Source organism: Vombatus ursinus, unplaced genomic scaffold, assembly GCF_900497805.2.
Source record: "Vombatus ursinus unplaced genomic scaffold, bare-nosed wombat genome assembly UNPS02014909.1, whole genome shotgun sequence".
NCBI lineage: Eukaryota > Metazoa > Chordata > Mammalia > Diprotodontia > Vombatidae > Vombatus > Vombatus ursinus.
This window is the reverse complement of record NW_020954687.1, coordinates 1863476-1882538: the sequence shown is the minus strand read 5'-3', so window position 1 is coordinate 1882538 and position 19063 is coordinate 1863476. Positions and strand designations below refer to the sequence as shown.

At 44.5% G+C, this 19063-nt stretch overlaps 1 protein-coding gene across 5 annotated transcripts in view; it reads left to right on the top strand.

Annotated features, from left to right (window-relative positions):
* Window positions 1–6953: 6953 nt before the first annotated feature.
* The window catches only part of NAV1 (neuron navigator 1), a 344868-nt gene continuing 332758 nt past the window's right edge, over window positions 6954–19063 (top strand). For all 5 annotated transcript variants that reach the window (XM_027843396.1, XM_027843395.1, XM_027843394.1 and 2 more), the window contains exon 1: window positions 6954–7085. The gene's annotated coding sequence lies outside the window, so the exon portion shown is untranslated. The remainder of the gene's footprint in view (window positions 7086–19063) is intronic.

Genomic DNA, 19063 nt, shown 5'->3' with positions numbered 1-19063 from the left:
AGCACTTACCTTAAAATGAATCTAGGGGCAGCTAGGTGGCGCAGTGGATAGAGCACCAGCCCTGGATTCAGGAGGACCTGAGTTCAAATCCGGCCTCAGACACAGAGCACTTACTAGCTGTGTGACCCTGGGCAAGTCACTTAACCCCAATTGCCTCACCAAAAAAAAAAAAAATGAATCTAGAAGGTAAAATAGCACAAATATTATTAGCCCCATTTTACAGAGAGGAAAACATATAGGAAATTCAGAGAAATTATGAGATTGAGAAGAGCAAATATGATATCATAGGCAGAGCACTGGACTTGGTGTCAGAAGACATGGGTTCCAATCTCAATTCAGCCACTAACTATCTGAACATGGAGACTTAATTGCCCAGGGTCTCAGTTTCCTGATCTGTAAAACGGAGATAAGAATATTTGTTCTACCTACTTCACAAGGTTGTTGTCCAGAAAGTACTTTGTAGAACTTAAGGGCACTATAGATCTAATAACAAACTTTTATTAAGTGCCTACTATATGTCAGACACTGTGCTAGGTGCTGGGTATACAAAAATGAAAATGTCTGAGCTCAAGGTGCTTACTGACAACATTCAGACATCTCAATTCACATAAAATATACACTGTGGTTGTGTGTATGTGTATAATACAGAAATATATCTATATATAGATATACAAGTCTCTCTCCACATACATGCATACAACACATACACACACACACACAATAAATACAGAATGATGGGGGGGAGGGCACCAGTACCTGAGCTTTGAAGGCAAGCAGGGATTGTATAAGAGAACATCTTTGGAAAAACATTATTTAGATTTTCTGTGTATCTTACTTCCTGGCAATTGGGAAAAGAATAACATCTTCTTGATAAAAGCAATGATTCTCTTTCTCTTATAAAACACTAGTTACTGGGCCAGCTTTTCCCCAGATTATTTTTTCCAGGCTTGCTGTCAACTAAAAAACCCAAGGAAGTACGTGGCTCTTGATGGGGGACTGAAATATATCACCAACAATTCTCTGGACTATGATCCAGAAATGGAGGGTGTGCTGGGGAATTAGGTGGGAAAGAAAGAAGAGGATATTCCAACACAAATAAGGAGGAGGACCCCTCCCCTCTTAATTGCTAATGCTAATAAACTAAATAGAGTCATGGGTTACTAGGTGACTCTCAGAAACCTATTGCAGGTGAAATTAGTTTTCAAGTCTCAAGTGTAAGTAGAATCTTCCTTTTTTTTTTTGACGAGAAACAGGACCAGAACAGTGCAATGGAAAATGAGAAAAGTTGTCAGAAACCCCAGAAGTAACAAATGAAATTAATTTTATAATGGTCAATGAAATAAAGACACCATTTAATGCTTTGTCCCTATCACTAGTGAATAATGTTTTATACACTTCAATGAAGCTCCTGTGAATAGGGTCCATATGAATATACAAATGGAAGATGTACAGGAGGGACAGAGAGAGGGAAATAGTCTCCCTAGGTCACATAGAAAGTCAGTGATGGCCCTGGAAATTAGACCCAAGATCTGTTCAAACCTCCACCGCCACTTGACAGCACCCTAGTCAGGTAGCCAAATTAGCATAACCCAAAGAGCCAGTATTTGTAAGAAATCAGGACGAGACTCCAAAGACATTAGGCTGAGGGGACCAAAAACTTTTCAGCAAAACTGAAATCATCTCCCACTCTAATTTTTCCAGCTATAGCAATTTAGTCCTCAGTCCTAGGTTGCCATGGTTTAAGAGCTGAAGGGAGATGGAAGAGCTCTGTGGAGTGGCAACTTCGCAAATAGACTGATTTTTAAAAGTCTATTTGTAAAACTGACACTGATCTTTATGTTAATTCTCTCCTACCCTAAAGCAATAACAGTGTTGAAAAGGAGAGGCTGGGGGTGGTGGTGGTTAGAGACTGGAGATGGGGGAAGAAGGAAAGAAACTTCTACTCAGAGGGTCAATGACAAGGCCCTGAGGGGCCTTGGAGGGAAGATTAGCCTGGCTTCTCCCTGCTGGGGCTCTCCTGTCATGGCACCAGTGGGTCATGTCATTCTGTACCCTGCTGTCACTCTTTTTATTATTTACTATTCAATTCTATCTCCCAGGCAAAGGATAACCTCATCAAGGTCCCTTCCCACCATACTCTTCTCCTCCTCCTCCTCCTCCTCCTCTTCCTCCTCCCTTAGTGACTATAGTCTCAGGCAGGGCTCTGAGTTCATCGCTTATTGATTTTCATATTTAAAGAAAACCCATTTGCCTCATTCAAAACCACTGAGTCATCTCTGCTGTGCTTAAGTTAAAAAAAAAGAAAGAAAGAAGGAAAAAGAAAAAACAACAAAAAATCCTACCCACTCATGCTGCAGTAATTTGGGCCAAGGGTCATCTCTCCTTCCTGGGCCTCTGTTTCCAAGCCAAGTTCAGCCTGAATCAAAATAAACTTTTACTCACTATGTTCAAGAATCAGTAAATGAGTCAGCAGGATGTTGGGGTCACTTCACTAGTCACCCCTCTTTTCTCCTGCTTACTCTGTCAGCTACCTAGCTATTCACTCAAGGAACACAGGAACTTAGAGTGAAAAGACATTTTTAACAGATCATGTAGTCGAACCCTCTCAAACTGAGGTCTAGAGAGATGAAGTGACCTAGCCAAGGTCATAGGCAGCTAGGTGGTACAATGGATAGAGCGCTGGGCCTGAAGTCAGGAAGATTCTTCTTTCTGAGTTAAAATATGGCCTCAGACACCTACTAGCTGTGTGACCCTGGGCAAGTCACTTAACCCTGTTTGCCTCAGTTTCCTCATCTGTAAAATAAAGGAAATGACAAACCACTTCAGTATCTCTGCCAAGAAAACACCAAATGGGGTCAGGAAGAGTCAGACGTGACTGAAATGACTGAATAATAACAATGAGGCAAGGTCACACCATGAGTTAGTGGGAGATCCAGGGCTAAAACCCACTCCTACTAACTCCCAGCCTAGGAATTTTTTCACATGGCACAATGGATAGATCTTTGGGCTTGAGGTCCGGCCTCATACACTCACTAGCTGTGTGACCCCAGGCAAGTCACTTAACCCCTGTCTGCCTCAGTTTCCACACTGGTAAAATGAGGGTAATAATCAAGGTTGTTGTGAGGAACAAATGTGGGAATATTTGTAAAATGCTTACCACAGTGTCTGGCATAAAGTAGACTATAGTAACTGTATAGTAGTGATGTAAATGCTAGCTATGAATCATATTATTATTATCTTCACCTTTTCTCCCTATCCATTCACTCATCTATTTTCTCTCCTACCAACCACATTCACTCATCTAACCAGTTGCTCTTAAATGTTTTTATTATTATTTGTTTACTGTCAATGGTTCATGATTGGTGTATGCAGAGCATGATGGAGGATGGAGTCAGAAGGGATAGAAGTGATTGGTCATGTTCAAATAGTGGAAGACAGTGGTCCTCTTGAAGGATGGAGAACCTTAGCACAGTCTAGCTAGAGAGAATGCTTAATTTCTCTGATGTCTGATAGATAAGTTTATTTGTACTTATCGTCTCCTAGAGCTCTTGGTAAATCCTGAAGTACTACATAAATGTGAGTTTTTATTATATATTAAAGAGTATGATCCCAGGGTTACAAAAGCAGAAACTGAGGCATAAAATGGGAGGGGATCTATACCCATTCTTTATCAATGGTACCATCCAGGCTTAGTACTGAGCACCCTGACTATAATCCCTATTATCTACGTCCCTTTTGGCCAATCTGGTTATCCCAGATTTGTTCATTTTCAGGATTTGACTCCAGGCTATTCTTAGAGAGTCACTGCAAGGCTTGTCAAAATAAGTTGCGGCTGAAAAGGAATGGATCTCGGTCATGTAATATTATCTGAGCCTCTCTCTCTTTGCCCATGCAGCAGCAATCTACTCCAAGAATATTGGAAGCTAGAGTCCTAGGTTTGAATCTTAAGCTCTTATGCATTCGCAAATCCCTTAAACCATCTAAATTGTAGAGTCTTTATCTGTAAAATGGTGATAATATTTAAACTACTTATGTTATATGGAAAGCATTATGTGGGATTATTATGGTTGCCAAACTGGTATCAAAGAGGACAATGAAGGCTAAGGAGAATGTTGGATTGACAGACAAAGGCACTTATGAAAAAAGAAGACAATGAGTATTTGTTAAGTACCTACTATGTGCCAGGCATTGTGTTAAGAGCTTTACAAATATCATCTCATTTGATCCTCACAACAGTCTTGAATAGTAGGTGATATCATTGGCCCCATTTTGCAATTGAAGAAACTGAAGCAAAGGTAGACTAAGTGACTTGCCCAGGGTCACACAACCAGTGAGGTCTGAAGCTGGATTTAAACTCCAATCTTCCTGACCCCAGGCCGAGAGCTCTATACATTGAGCCACAAACCTAAGACCATTTTGTTTTGATGTTGTAATCATAAGATAAGGGGCTCCTCTCTGCTGTACCTTTCTCTTTCTTGTCCCTCACTCTATACAAGGAAAAACAACAACAAAGCATAAAATAATGTTCCTCTTAAGTGAAAATTAATTTTAAAGAAGAACAATTTGTTTTGCCCATGCTACCACTAAACCAGCATCTCTAGCACCATGCTCTTATTTGGAAACAAATCTTTTCAACTCTCCAGTAGGACAAGTGGCTTGGTTGGGATTAGCAGTGAGGACTCCAGGCTTTTCATCCTGGCTCTGCTCCAGACTCTTAATCTGGCCTTGTTTGTCCATTATTCTCAAAGAGGACCTGGCCTAGAAAGTGCTTGAAAAACTCACAGAGAATATAATAATGATTATTATTATTATAACAATAATAGCAGTATGTTTGTATATCATTTAATATGTGCCAGACACTGCAATAAGTGTTTTTACAATTATTATCTCATTTGATCCCCACAACAACCCTGGGAGGTAGGTGCTATTATTATCCCCATTTTACAGATGAGGAAACTGAGGCAAATAAGGGTTAAGTGACTTGCTCAGGATCACATAAGTAGCAAGTGTCTGAAACCAGATTTGAATTCAGATCTTCCTGATTCCGGGCCTCGTGCTTATTTTTTTCAGGCATTCTCCCCAACTCACCCCCTAATACACACATGCAAGTGTGCAAACAACCATCAAAGTCTAGCTCTTGAGCCCTGGTATTCTCTATCCCCAATGGCCAGGTTTGTGGACCCAGCTAATACCTGGCTTTTTCCCACATCTTTCTTCTGTGGAACTCAAAGTTCTCTATAGAGATGTCCCATGGGAAGGGCTACCCTTTTTTCTCTCACTGCTTTCTTCATGTAGAAACTTAATAACCAGCTGTCACCAATGCTATTAAGGGGATTGCTGCTTTGAGTAGGAGGTTGAACCAAATAATCTCTAAGGTACCCTGGAACTCAAAGACTCTCTGATTCTGTTCTCCAGTCTCTCCCCATTATTCATTTTTGCTCTCCCAGTCCCCTTACCATTCATTTTTCACCTCCTCTCCCACTTCTAAAAGCCTTGAAGGGGATAGGACAAGGTAGGAGCAGCAAGGTATAGCAGACACAGCCTTGGAGTTGAAAGACCTCAGTTCACACCTCAGTCCTGCTACTTACTGCCTTGGGTGACCTTGGGTAAATAACATCACATTCTCCTTACTCAGGGGGTTGAACTGGTTGATGTGTAAAGTCACTTCCAGCTCTGGCTCTGATGACTTATAGAGTCTTGTTGGAGTTGAAAGAGCCCAAGCACCTCAGATGAAGAAACTGAGCTCAGGGAGGTTTTGATTTTCCCAAAGCCTCATGGTTGCTGGTGACAAGAGTAGGGCCTAGGTCTTAATTCCCAATCCAATATTTTTCCTGATATTCTGCTTAAAGGTAAGGCAGCAGCGTGAGGAACAGAGAACAGTGCCTGGCACATAGTAGGTGCTTAATAAACGCTAGCTGACTAACTAACCAGGTCTCAGTTCAATAGTTCATTCTGCTGAAGAGATGGGAAAGCATCACGATAACTAACCTCAATCACCTGAAAACAGTTCTGATTTTGTTGTTGTTGTTGTGGATGGAGGGAGAAGTGGAAGGTTCAAATCCCAACCCTGACACTACTTGTATGACCTTGGATAAGTCCTTTAACCCAGTTTCCTAAGCTGTCAAATGTCTAAGTCATATTAGATGGCCTCTCTAGATCTAAGATCCTATGAAGGGTCAGCAAGGGAGCAGGAAGCATCCTGGGGCTTTTCTCCCATTTTGTCCTAGGAAATCAAGAAAATCACATACATGATAGGAGTTGAGGGTGGGAGGAGGAGGAAGAAGTACCTAGTGATATAAGGAAAGGGGCACTAAGAGGAGATGGAGGATCAATGAGCCAAGGAAAACCTCATTCGTGTAAAGGTTTTCTGCTCTGGCAAGGAAGGAACCTGAGCCACACCACCAAAGAGTTGTTCTTTCTACTTATGAGAGAGAGGAGAGATGGGGAGCTGGGGCAGGGGGGAGGGGTGTGGGGAGGGGCGTGGAGAAGGCAAGAAAGGGTTACTGGGAATAGCTTTCCAATGACAAAGTCTGGAAGGGACCCATGCCTCCGCCCCTCTGCGGGTTAAACTGGCACGGGGCGGGGGGGGGGGGGATCCAAAGCAGAGAAGTCCCCTTCCTCCCTCCCTCTTTCCCTCCCTCCATCCCTTTATCTCCTCCCATCCCGGCAGTGGCCTGGCACACCCACCCCTCCCCTAAGCCAGCAGCATAAAGGGCTGGCGTGTGCCTCGGGGGCAGCGGGTCACATGGCTCCACCTCCTTGCCGGGGGATCCCGGGGGACCGCACTTTGTTCAGGATGCTGCCGTACCCATTGTGGAGGCACAGCCCGCTGCTGGCTCTGTGAGAGGGCTCGGAGAGGAAGAGGAGAGGAGGAGGACGAGGACGAGGACGAGGACGCAGGCAGGAGCTGCCGCCGCACTTCGGCTCAGGGGGCCGGGTCTGGAGGCCAGGGGGAGCCCCTGAACAAACTTTGTGAGGCGCGAGGGTACATCGTGGGGCAGCTCTGGAAGGGAACGAGATCTGCTTCTGGAAGATGGGCAGTTCCCACCGGCATGCATAAGCGGACCTGAGGACAGACCCGAACGGTGAGTGGCTTGTCTATCGTTTGGCTGACTCGATGAGCTCAGAAGGTCCTGGCGTCTGAGTCACCACTGGTTTGTTGGGGTTGGTGGCTGACGGAAGAATGAGAGAGGTCTGACACTTGGGGTTCCAACCGCGGCTGATGGGCAATGTCCAGTCTTGGGCAGGGGCCGGTTGGGCAGGGGCCGGTTCGGCAGAGGGGAGAGACTTGCCGACTGGTGAGTGAGAAAAGGAAGGGGGCGGGGAGGAGACAGAGACAGAGACAGAGAGACAGAGAGAGTTAGAGAGAGACAGAGACAAAGAGACAGACACAGAGAGACAGAGACAGATGCAGAGACACAGAGACAAAGAGGCAGAGAGACAAAGACAATTAACAAGCGTAGAAAGCTATAGATATAAGCCTGACAGCAAACTCACCATATATACACCATATTGGCACGTATCCTCAACTTTAGGACTATATCTTTTCACCTTAGGTTTGATAGATAAATAAGTATTTTGAGTTTCTGTAAAGGCAGACACAAAATATAGAGTACTATATTTCCCACACTCTTCCCACAGCTACAACTTTTCTCCTTGAAGCTCCCAATGGCACTGAACTTTTCTAGCTTGCTGACTAGTTGCTGACTAGTTGTGACAGAGGGGACAGGAAGAGCCAGAGGGCTAGGGCAGGTGACTTTGTAGGCTGTTTTAGAATTTGCCTCCTTGTGGTTGGACAAGGACACATCCCTGATGCCTCAGCTTCTCTGTAATGGTTTCTGATCATTACTCTGCTGCTTTTCTCTCTGGTACCAGCCCCCTTCCACCCCACCCCCCAAGTGTCTGCTGTCTGGGAGTAAAGGAAACTCTTGGGGAGTAGAGTTTATTAGAGGGTCATTCTACAGACCTAGATCCTGGGAAGGGAAGGGGAGAGCGGCCAAAAAAAAAAAAAGCCAGCTAAGCCCCACACAGAGCAAATGAGGAAAGCAAGAATCTGGGGGGAAGGAGGGAGATGAGTCAATTTATCCAGCAAAGAGGGAACCTTGTTCCCCAGAGCTGAATACAAGAACATCAGCTGGTAGGGAAAGCAGACTTTGCTAGGACATTCACGGGGCTCAGCTGGCTGGCGTCCTAGGAATACGGGAATCAGCTCCATCTCCTTGCTGATAATATGTTGTTTATCTCGCTTCCTGTTTCAATGATTTGAGATGCCATTGGCTCATTGGAACTCAGTGCTGAGAATGACTTCTACAAGACTGCTATACAAACAAGAGACTTACTGGTATTCTCTTCTTTGGTTTTGTGCCTCTGATTATCAAGCTCCAAGGATCTCACCTCGGGATTTCACTTGTGGTGGAAATCAGCACATCTCACAAGGGATGCTTCTATCGGAGTTAGGGAGTTGACTCAGGACCCCACAACTTGGGAATCTGTCTCAAGGTTATTAATTTCCCTTTGTCCAAGGACCTAGGTAGGCAATGTTAAAGGCTTTTAAAACTGTGTCTGTCAAGTGCCTGGGTTAGGAAGTTTGTCTTTTGGTCACTTCTGTTTTGGCGGTTCAGTCTGGGTAGGAAGGCACTAGGAAGATGTCACAGCAGAACTGTACCACTACCACTCCTCAAACAAGATGTGTCTTGCATTTGTATTTGTTTCTAGAACTGGTTTCTAAGGGGAAATCTGGTTGTTCAAGGCTTCTCTATTTAGATGTTACTACCTCATTTTTACATAGTGCTTTATGGTTTACAAAGGGTTTACCTTGTCACAACTTGTCATAACGTTGCTTGTCATAACAACCTTGGTAGTTAGGTGCTATTATTATCATTGTTTTACAAATGAGGAAACTGAGCTTAGAGAGACTTTGATTTGCCTGGGATCATGAAACTAGTGGTGCCTGAGGCAGGAGATAAACTCAGATATTTCTGATGTTAAATCCAGAGCTCTCTTTTCTGTCTCACTGCCTCTGTGCTATTACTAACACTCTGAGTAAGTTGGAGGGTGCTATTCACATATTTTACATCTTGTTTTTTCCTTCACACAAAAGGGGAATGGGGAAAGCTCCTCTCCCCAGATGAAGTTAGAAGGTGCTTTGAGATCTTCACTTGCCTAAGTAGAGAGAAACTCACTATTTACTAACTTACTCATTAACTTACTGTATGACCTTGGATAAGTTCCTTCCCGTTTCTGGACTTAAGTTTCCTCATCTGTAAAATGTCGCCATTAGAGTAGATGGTCTCTGAGGTCCTTTCTAACTCAAAAGACAGTCTGTCATTCTCAACCTCCATGAGCCCTCAGGCCCCCAACTGAAGAGTTTAACCCCAAGAGCTGATAGTGGTTTTGCCTTTTATTTTGTGAAACCTGGCCTGAAGCAAGGCTACTACTTCTCAGTTTGAGAAGGAAAACGACTTGGAGCCTGGCCAGCTTCAAACATTTTGGCATTATCTGGGTTCTGGGTTTCTCAGGCAGGGAGTGTAGCCTCCTGGGGGAGCCTCTGAGGGAAATTGAAGTATTGTTTTTCCTTTTCTCGTCTAATCCTCCCCGACTCCCAACCCAGCAAGCCCACATCCTCTGGAGGAAGCCTCTGGGGTCCCCTTCAGCTCTGACTCAGAAGGAAAGGAACACCCTAGCCTAAGAGGGTCTCCTGTCTGTCTGTCTGAAAAATTCTCCTCTTCTCTCAATCTCTCTCTCTCTTTCTCCTCTCCTCTCCTCTCCTCTCCTTCTCTCTCTCTTTCTGTATGTGTCTCTCTCCTCTTCTCTGTCTCTGTTTCTCTCTCTCTCTCTCTCTCTCTCTCTCTCTCTCTCTCTTTCTCTCTCTCTCTCTCTATATATATATATATTTATATTTTCCTCTTCTTCATTTGGTATGAAGATTCCCCTTTAAAGTCCTATTTGAAGTAGAACAGTGATGAATGGTATAAGCAATGATAGCTGGTGCTTAGCTATGTCCCTAGTGCTGCTTATATAGAAATTTCTGCAGATGTTACCTAGGAGCAAATGTTACTAACTAAGGGAGGAGCAAACCCCAGCAAGTAATAAGATCTGCAATCTTTCCAGAGGAGCTAACCAACCACTCACCCCTAGTGCCTCTGGATAGAAAGAACACAGAGAACTCAGAAGTGGAGCAACACTTGGCAAAAGTACCATCTTTTCAGGCCTTTGTTTTTTAGCTCCACTCGTCATAGAACAATGATTAAAAACATTTTCTTTTCTTTATTCTAGTGTGTATATACACATATTTATGTATAAATACCAACGTACATATACCCATAACACACACACACACACACACACACACACACACACACACACATAAAGCAACAACAAATTCTAAAATGAAGGTTACCGCAGGAACCGATCTCCCAAATCTAATCTGTTCCCTTGACCTACCAAGAAAGGCTGACTCAGGCCTAGCTAGGACATTCCAGTTTCCTCTGAGGTGGCAGGGATTTTGATACCCTTTTTCCTGTGTTTCCTGAGACGTGAAAAGAAGCAGGATGACTGAACCCTGAGCCACTCAGATACACCAGTGAGTGCTACTCCCTGACTTTGTGTGTGCCCTATTCAGGTCACACGTGCATTCTTCCAGATTCATTTACTCTCGTTTTAATATGAGATGCAGTCCCATAGAAGAAAATTTAAAGGTACTAAATTCATCTGGCCTGGCACCAGCCCATTAATAACAAGATGTTTCCACTTCAAAAGACTCTGAGACTATGTACTGAGGCCCAGCCTTCCAAAGGTTCTTTCATTATGGCTGTTTGTAGCTGAAAAAGTCAGCCATTGAGGGGGTTAATGTGACTTACTCAAGGCATACATACACACACACACACACACACACAGACATACACACACACATACACACACATACACACATGTACGCACAGACATATACACACACACACACACACCAGGGAAGTCAGCATCCAAGATAGAATTCTCATTCTGGTGTACATGGGTCCCAGTCTCCACTGTAACTCATCCCAACCCAGGGAAATCCAGCAGGCTTGAAACCCAGATATACCAGGCAGTGGGTCCTGGTTGTCAGAGCCAAGAGTCGGTAAGACTGGAGGTGAGAGTTCAATCATTTTGCTGATTTTTCACTGGGGACCATTAACCAGACACCTCTCAGTGTCTCTGTGTAGCCTGCTGACTCCAAGTCTGATACTCTGTAGCTAGGTACACAGTGGGTTACCAGGTGGTGCAATGGATAGAGTGCTGGGCCTGGAGACAGGAAGATCTGAGTTCAAATGCAGCCTCAGACACTTGCTAGCTTGTGACCCTGGACAAGTCACTTAACCCCTATTTGCCTCAGTTTCCACATCTGTAAGATGGGGATCATAATAGTTGTGAAGATCAAATAAGACAATAACTGTAAAGTACTTAGCACAGTGCCTGGCACATAGTAAGCACTGTATAAATGTTAGCTATTATTATTATTATCCACTGCATATTTAGGTAGTAAGCGATTGATGGCTAGAAAACAGTGGGAAATTATCTTTGCTGTCATTAATTTCAATGACTTTCTATTTTAATTCTGCCAAAAAAGATGAGAACTAGATTCATGATGATGACGGTGACAATGCCAATAATACAGTAACTAGCTAGCATTTATATATTGCCTTAAGGTTTACAACATATTAGCCATGGGTTACTCAGCACTTTCAGTTTACAAAATGCCTTTCTGTGCAGTATCCCATTTGGCCTTCAACCATTGTCCTCGCTTCATAGATGATCAGATTTAGGAACTTGTCATCCCATTTCCATCTAACCAGATGGGGCCACTAACCAACAGTGTATAATTGAGTTCAATTCAGAAGACATTTATTAAGAGCGTACTTTATGCAAGGCTAGGCTCTGGATACACAAAGACAAATAGAAAAAACAAAAAACAAAAACCAGGCCCTGTCCTCAAATAACTTACATTCTGTTAGGGGCGGGGCGGGGGGTGGAGTTATATAGATATGTGAAGTTTACATACATAAGTAAAAGTCCCCAAGTTCTTAGTGCTTTTAAAACTTAAAACAGCACTAAGATTTGGGGACACCCTGAACAATAATATAATATAAAAAGGGAGAAAACACTAACAATTTAGGAACACGGCCTTTGAGGTGAACCTTGAAGCAAGCTAAAGATCCTGAGAGTCAGAGGTGAGGAAGACACGAGGCATGAGAGAACAGCGCTATGCAAAGACCCAGAGGTGAGAGACAAATTGCCTCGGGGACCAGCAAGTGGAGTTCATGGAGGGAATAACGTGAAATAAATCTGGAAAGGCAGGCTGTACTATGACAGGCTTTAAATGCCAGGCTCAAGAATTTGTCCTAGAAACAATAAGGATCAACTGAAGTTTCTAGATAAGGGAAGTGATCATCCAACTTGTGCTTTAGAAAGATAGTTTGGCAGCTGCACGGGGGTGAGTTAAGGACGCAAGTGACAAGAGCCAGTGATCTAGAGAGGCAGGGGGAATGGGGCAGGGCACAGACAGCTGAGTGTGCTGAACAATCTTCCAGTAGGGATAGGCTCTGCACCTATGATTTCATTGATATAGGGAACTCCCAGATGAGGCATCATGGGAAGGCACCTTTTCAGCAATTTATCATCTTAGAGAGTTGCCTGGAGAACTGAAAGTTTAAGTAACTTGGAATACTACCATGCTATAAGAAATGATGAGCTCGATGATCTTAGAAAAACATGGATAGATTCACATGAAATAATAAAGGGTGAAACGAGCAGAACCAAGAGAACATTGTATACAGTAACAGCTATATTGTTTTAAGGACAACTTTGAGTGACCAAGTCATTCTGACTATTATAAATACCCAAAGTAACTACAAAGGACATATGAAGGAAGATGCTATCTACATCCAGAGAAAGAACTGATAAATAGAAGTATGTGTAGAATGATTTTATATATATACATATACATATATATCACATACATATGCATATATATCACATACATACATGCATATACTGCAGATAAAGGCATTTTGCAAACTGAACCTGCTAAGAAGCCTATGGCTAATATTTTTCAAACCTTAAAGCAATATATAAATGCTAGCTAGTTGCTGTATTATTGGCATACATGCATATTTGTGTCTAATGCATAGGTTCCCAAAGTGGGGTTGCTGGAATGATCCAGGGGGGTGGTAGTAGTCTTAGGTGATGAAAAATAAAAAGTTAAAGGGTTAAAGAAAGTAGATTTCCAGGGCGGTGCTGAGTAATTTTTTTTTGAAAAGGAGGTAGTAGGCCAAATAAATTTGGGAACCTCTGGATGGTAGCCATCTCTAGGGAAGGTAGGGGAAAAAAAGAAATGTATATGATGACTTTATTTTACATTTATAAGGCATAGTAGCAAGTTGTACGTAATAGATTGGCAGTTTCATATGTAATCATCTTTTTTATTGTACTATGCAATGGAAATACTTATTTTATTCCATAAATTATAAATAAAAAAATTTAAAAAGTAACTTGCTCAGGGTCACACATCCACTATGAGTCAGAGGCAAGATTTGAACCCAGGTCTTCCTGGCCCCAAGGCCAGCTCTACCCGCTATGCCAGGGCTGCCTCTATTGCCAGTGACAAATAATTTTGTTTTCTGTTGTTCTGTATTAGCTGTTCCTTTTCTCCCAGTTTATTATAATGGCGATAGTCTGGAGTGGGCATGCAAAGAGGAGAATCTTTGTTGAAAGAGTTGGGCCAAGATACCAATTGTTCCCTTTCTGTCTCTGCTATAAAAGAGGCAAGAGAGTTGATCCGGGAAGGCTCTGTTTAGGCTAATGGAAGGGCCCAAACCTCTGGCAGATGCCTGCCTTATCTCTCATCTGTTCTGATCCTCCACTTTCCTGCTACTCTCTCCAAAATCCTGGAAATGAAGGAATGACTTCTCTCCCCTCTCCTTAGCAGCCTCCTACAGCTGTATGTTAGGACCTACTGTGAGGCCTCTTCCCCCTCCCCCACTTCCCTCTATTCCCTTTTCTGGATTTACTCAGCCTTAGTAAGCAGTTATGCATGTGTCTGCATAGCTCTCTCTCTCTCTCTCTCTCTCTGTCTCTCTCTCTCTCTCTGTCTCTCTCTCTCTCTCTCTCTCTCACTCTCTCTGTACCCAGCTGGGAGGGACTAGAGACCTGCGTAATCTCCACAAAACACTTAGCTGTCCCGGGGGAGAAGGAAGGCTCAGGGAGACAGGGAGGGCATAAACAGCCAGCTCTCCTGCTAATGGGGTCTGGGCTGCTGCTCTCCCTGCTGCCGGACAGCAGGCTGAACTGCAGGCCTCCCGATTTCCCTCTCTTCAGGGTCCATTTATGTCAGGGAGTGGAAACTTTGCCTGTGGCCCCCAAGGCAGTATTATTGAAGACCCCCAGAGCTGCCGCCCAAAAAGACCCTACCTGTGACATGAAAACACAGAAATCACTTGGGGTTTTTATAATGTCCCCCTTTACCTTAATGCTTCTTTCAGATGGAAGTGTTTCAAGAAAAACTCAACAAGTATTTGTTTTGTGACTCTTGTTAATTTTTCACCTAATTAAGTTACTCTTTAGTGGCAAGGCAATCTAGCTGAGGCCCCCTTCAGTTATTTCACATACTAGAGCTTCCTAACCTGGTTACCTTTCCAGGCTTACTATACATTACTCCCCATCACATGATCTTTGTCCCACCAAACTGACTAATGTCATGTAGTGTTCCATCTCCCACCTCTGGCCTTTGCAGAGGCTGGCCCCATGCCTGAAATTCACTCCCACTTGACATCTGAGTGTAGGATCCCCATCGTGCTTGAGCTGAGCTCACATCCTGTCTCCTACAGGCAGCCCTTGCTGATCCCCCCCAAGTGACAATGCCTCCCCCCCAAATAACCTGATATTCATTATGCTTATATGTATGTGTTCATGTTGTCTCCTCTGATAAGAATGTAAGCTCCTTGTGGGCAGGGACTTTCATTTTTATGTCATTCCATCTCCACTGAAGGGTACAAAGTAAGAGCTTAATAAATACTACTGTGCTGATAGCAGCTAGCAGATGTAATATTTAAGGCCATTAATTTTACACTCTGGTCATTTGTTCCGTTTGCCTCCCCATCTGCACACCCTCCTTGGAGCCCCACGATTCTCATTGCCACCCATTTATGCTCAGCTTCCCTATTTTTTAGCATGAAATCTCAATGATGGATGGGTTAATACCACATTGAGCTTTGAGTCATCTCCCTACTTCCCTTTAGCAACTGGAGAGGCCACTCTAGGGACTTTCAGAGAGACGAAAGAATAGGAAGATGGGGGAGAGCAGAGAGAGAGATTTGGACAGTCTTACATCCATACTCATTTTCCAGTCCAGACAGAGGACTCTGTCTTGGTTTAGGTGGCAGGGCTGGGCTCATACAGAGAGAGAAGACCTCTTAGACAGTCCGAAAGAGACAGCCCAGAAAGGACACTTATCTAGAGGGTGGTTCAGCTTTGCTGAGGAGGGTCAGGACCATAAGATCATAGATTAAAACTGGAAGGGATTGGAAAAGTCATTAGGACTAAGTCTTTCATTTTACAGATGAGGTGAAATGACCAAACAGGTAGCATTTATAGAGTACCGTAAAGTGTGCAAAGTGTTTTACAACTATCTCATTTTACCCACACAGAAATCCAGAGAGGTAGAGGTAGGTGCTATTGTTATCCCCATTTCTACTGAGGCAGAAAGAGGCTGAGTGACTTGCCCAAGGTCACACAGTTAATAAGTATCTAAGGTCAGATTTGAACTCAGGTCTTCCTGACTCCAGGTTTAACACTCATCCACTGGGTCACTTGGCTGCCTCTAAGTAGTAAACCTCAGAGGCAGAGCTTGAACCTTGTTCTTCCCAACACCAAGGCTGGTCTCCCAATATCCCAATTATAACGTTCTGGTTTTTTCCCACGATTAATCCTTGTAGCAGAGGATCTAAACCTGAGGTCAGTAAACTGCATTTTGAAAGTATTGAATATTTTGATAGCTATATTTCAGTATAATTAGTTCTCTTTGTAATTCTATGTATTTTATTTTATGCATTTTAAACCTATACTCTGAGAAGGGGTCCATAGACTTCACCAGTCTGCCCAAGCGGGCCATGACCCAAAGAAGGCTAAGAACTCCCTGCTTTAGGCGCTCTGCCTAAATAGTAGAAATAAAAGAATACTCGTCAATTGATTAACTGAGGCTTTCTGATGCCTAGGGATCTGCTTTAGGCTGAGGATGAGTCAACAAGGTGGTGGGGCTGGTTCCCACCTGCATTGGGTCTTCAATATTCCTAAATCTTCCTGGTTGCCTTGGGACCCTGGCTAAGCACGATTGCGCACCACGGTGCTTTTGCTCAAAGCTGGCTCACCTTCACTCAGACATCCATTTCCTCTAAACTGTGTGATTACCATGGCCCTTCCTGGGTCAGGCAGAGGGGCCCATCTAGAGTTGGCAAAGGCATAGGAGAGTCACGCCGGGCTGTATATACTCACGAAAAGCCAGCTGCTCAGCCATCTGCACACTGGCCTCTAGAATAAGCTAGTCGTGTTGGCATCTAATGGGGGGCACTTCCTGAGCAGCCCTGTACCCCGAGGGCCACGAGAGGGAGAGGACACATGCAGCAGCAATCCAAGAAGGGAGAATGTACCCTGTCTGGGGAAAGGAGGCAGTGTCTGCTCTGAAATGTATGGTCATACCCTGGGCCACTAGGCTACCAGATTGCAAGCCTCTGGGGGCAGAAGGGGGTGGGGAGACAGGCTGGGGCTTTGTTCAGCACATCCCGTCTATTGTCCCTCCTGGCCTGTGTTTCTAGGGCGTTATAAATAGTACTGGATGCTGCAGAAAAGTCCACAGATGTGACTGAAGGGAAAGGGGTGGGGTGGGTGGTAGAGAGAGAGGATGCAGGAAAGTGAGAGATTTGAAATTATGGAAGAGAAACCTAGGAACCTGAGTGCAGTACAAACTGGAGCTGTCTCCATGGTAATGGACCACGGGACAAGGGCCCAGGCCAAGAGAAGCTCCAGAGAGCGCCTCAGGCCCCAGAGCCAAACATCAGACTGACAGGTTATGAAGCCAGAAAGGCCCCTTGCTGAGTGTCAGACCTGAGCTGCCTGCCCCCTTCTCTAATGTATGTCTCTTTGCACAGCTCAGAGAGAGACCTGAGCAATGCCACGCCTTCACCGGCAACCTGCCTCACAGACTGCCTAAATCTCTGGCCCCTTCTTAGAGTTCTATCTAAAACACCTCAGCGTTAAGTAATGGGCCTGGAGGCAGCTCTCACATTGACTGGGAGTAATGGTCATAAAAATTAAATCCAAGGGGAGTCTCTCTTCCCAAAGCAGGCTGCATGGAGGGACCGGGACGGACCCTATTCTATTTCCTCTGTCTGCCTCCACCCCATACTTCAAGCATTTAGTGTCATTTTGTGCCAGGTACTGCACGAGGCACCGGAGATACAGAGAAAAATGAAGAAAGCCTCTGACCCTAACAAGATTGTAGTCTAACTAGGCCCTGAACATAATTGACAGGTATCAAAGGTTGTCAATCATTACCTACAGGGCCATCACGCCAGGGGGTAGAGAAGACCTCAGTGTCGTCCTGAGAATCTTCTCAGCCTTCCCATTCTCAAGGTCCCCAGATCCTGAGTTCCTTGGCTGAACTTGTCAGAGATCCGTTAAACTGATTGTAGGGAACTCACAGGCCATCTCATCTGGTATTAAGTGACAGTCGGGATTCAGACTTAGCTCCTCTGATTACACAGTGCTTCTTCCATTGGACAACCATATGGCGTGCTAAACCATTAGCCCTCCTGGGTAGTAATCATCAGTGGCATTTATTTAGACAGCACTTTAAGGTTTGCCAGGCACTTTACGTATGTTATCAACCACCCTGTGAGGTAGGTACTGGCATTATCACCATTTAAAAGATGAGGAAACTGAGGCAGAGAGAGGTCGAGTGACTTGTCCACAGTCACACAGGCAGTGTGTGTGTCTGAGACAGGATTTGAATTCGAGTCTTCCTGACTCAAGTCCAGCACTTTATACACGGCTGCCTGCTAGTGGTATTGGGAACCCTTTAGACGATCTGTTTCCTAATCTTTGTTGTTTCGTCTTGTAGGCCACAGCGCCCTTTTCCCCTGGGACTATTGGACACAATGTCACCAATTGTCAGAGTTAAAAGGTGCCTTAGAGGACCTCTATCGACTGCCTCATTCTAGAGATAAGGAAACAGGAAAGTCAAGTGGGAAACCATGTGAAGTTGTGCCAAGATTTGGGGCAGAGGACCTGGGTTCAGATGCCTCTGCCATTCACTTCCATGTTACTCTGGGCAAGTCACTTGCTCTATCTTGGTGTCAGTTTCCTCATCTATAAATGATTAAGTAGTCTGCAAGATTCCTTTTCAGGGCTAAATTCTCTGTGATCTGCCCAAAGCCACACAATGAACTCAGGTCCCGATCCATAGTCTTCCTCCAACATGCTTCCTCCGTATACTTCCTCTAACCCGCTGCAGCAGTGGGCAGCTGGAATATTTGGAGAAAAGGTCACCGGTTCCCCTGCAGAACTGAAACTTGTTCTCAGGCATATTCTGAGCTGGCCCAGAAGGTCCTTCTGCATCTCTGGGTGGCCAGCTCAGAGAGTAATCTTGAGTTGAGTACAAAATGCCGACCTCACCTTGTGTTCAGGATGGAGGCACAGGTTTTTATTTCTGACGTTCGACTTTCGTTTCTAAAGGCAGAGGAATAAATAGTATTGGACAAATGGTGCTTTGGCCCTTCTGCTCACATCTGGTTGAGCTTTCTCCCAGGGCCATCACTATCCCTACACCTAGCTTCTTACCCCAGACCAACATATGTCACAGTCATCCCAAGGTCAACTTCAGGTGTGGTCCTCCCTCCCAAGAGAAAGGCAGACTGGCCCTCTAACTTGCACGGAGGGGTATGCTGTAAGGCCAGGACCTTGGGATGGCAGCCTTCTCCCAGAGCCTGCCCTGCCTCTCACCCCTGCAAAAGAGGTCAGATATGCCCCTCTTCACATG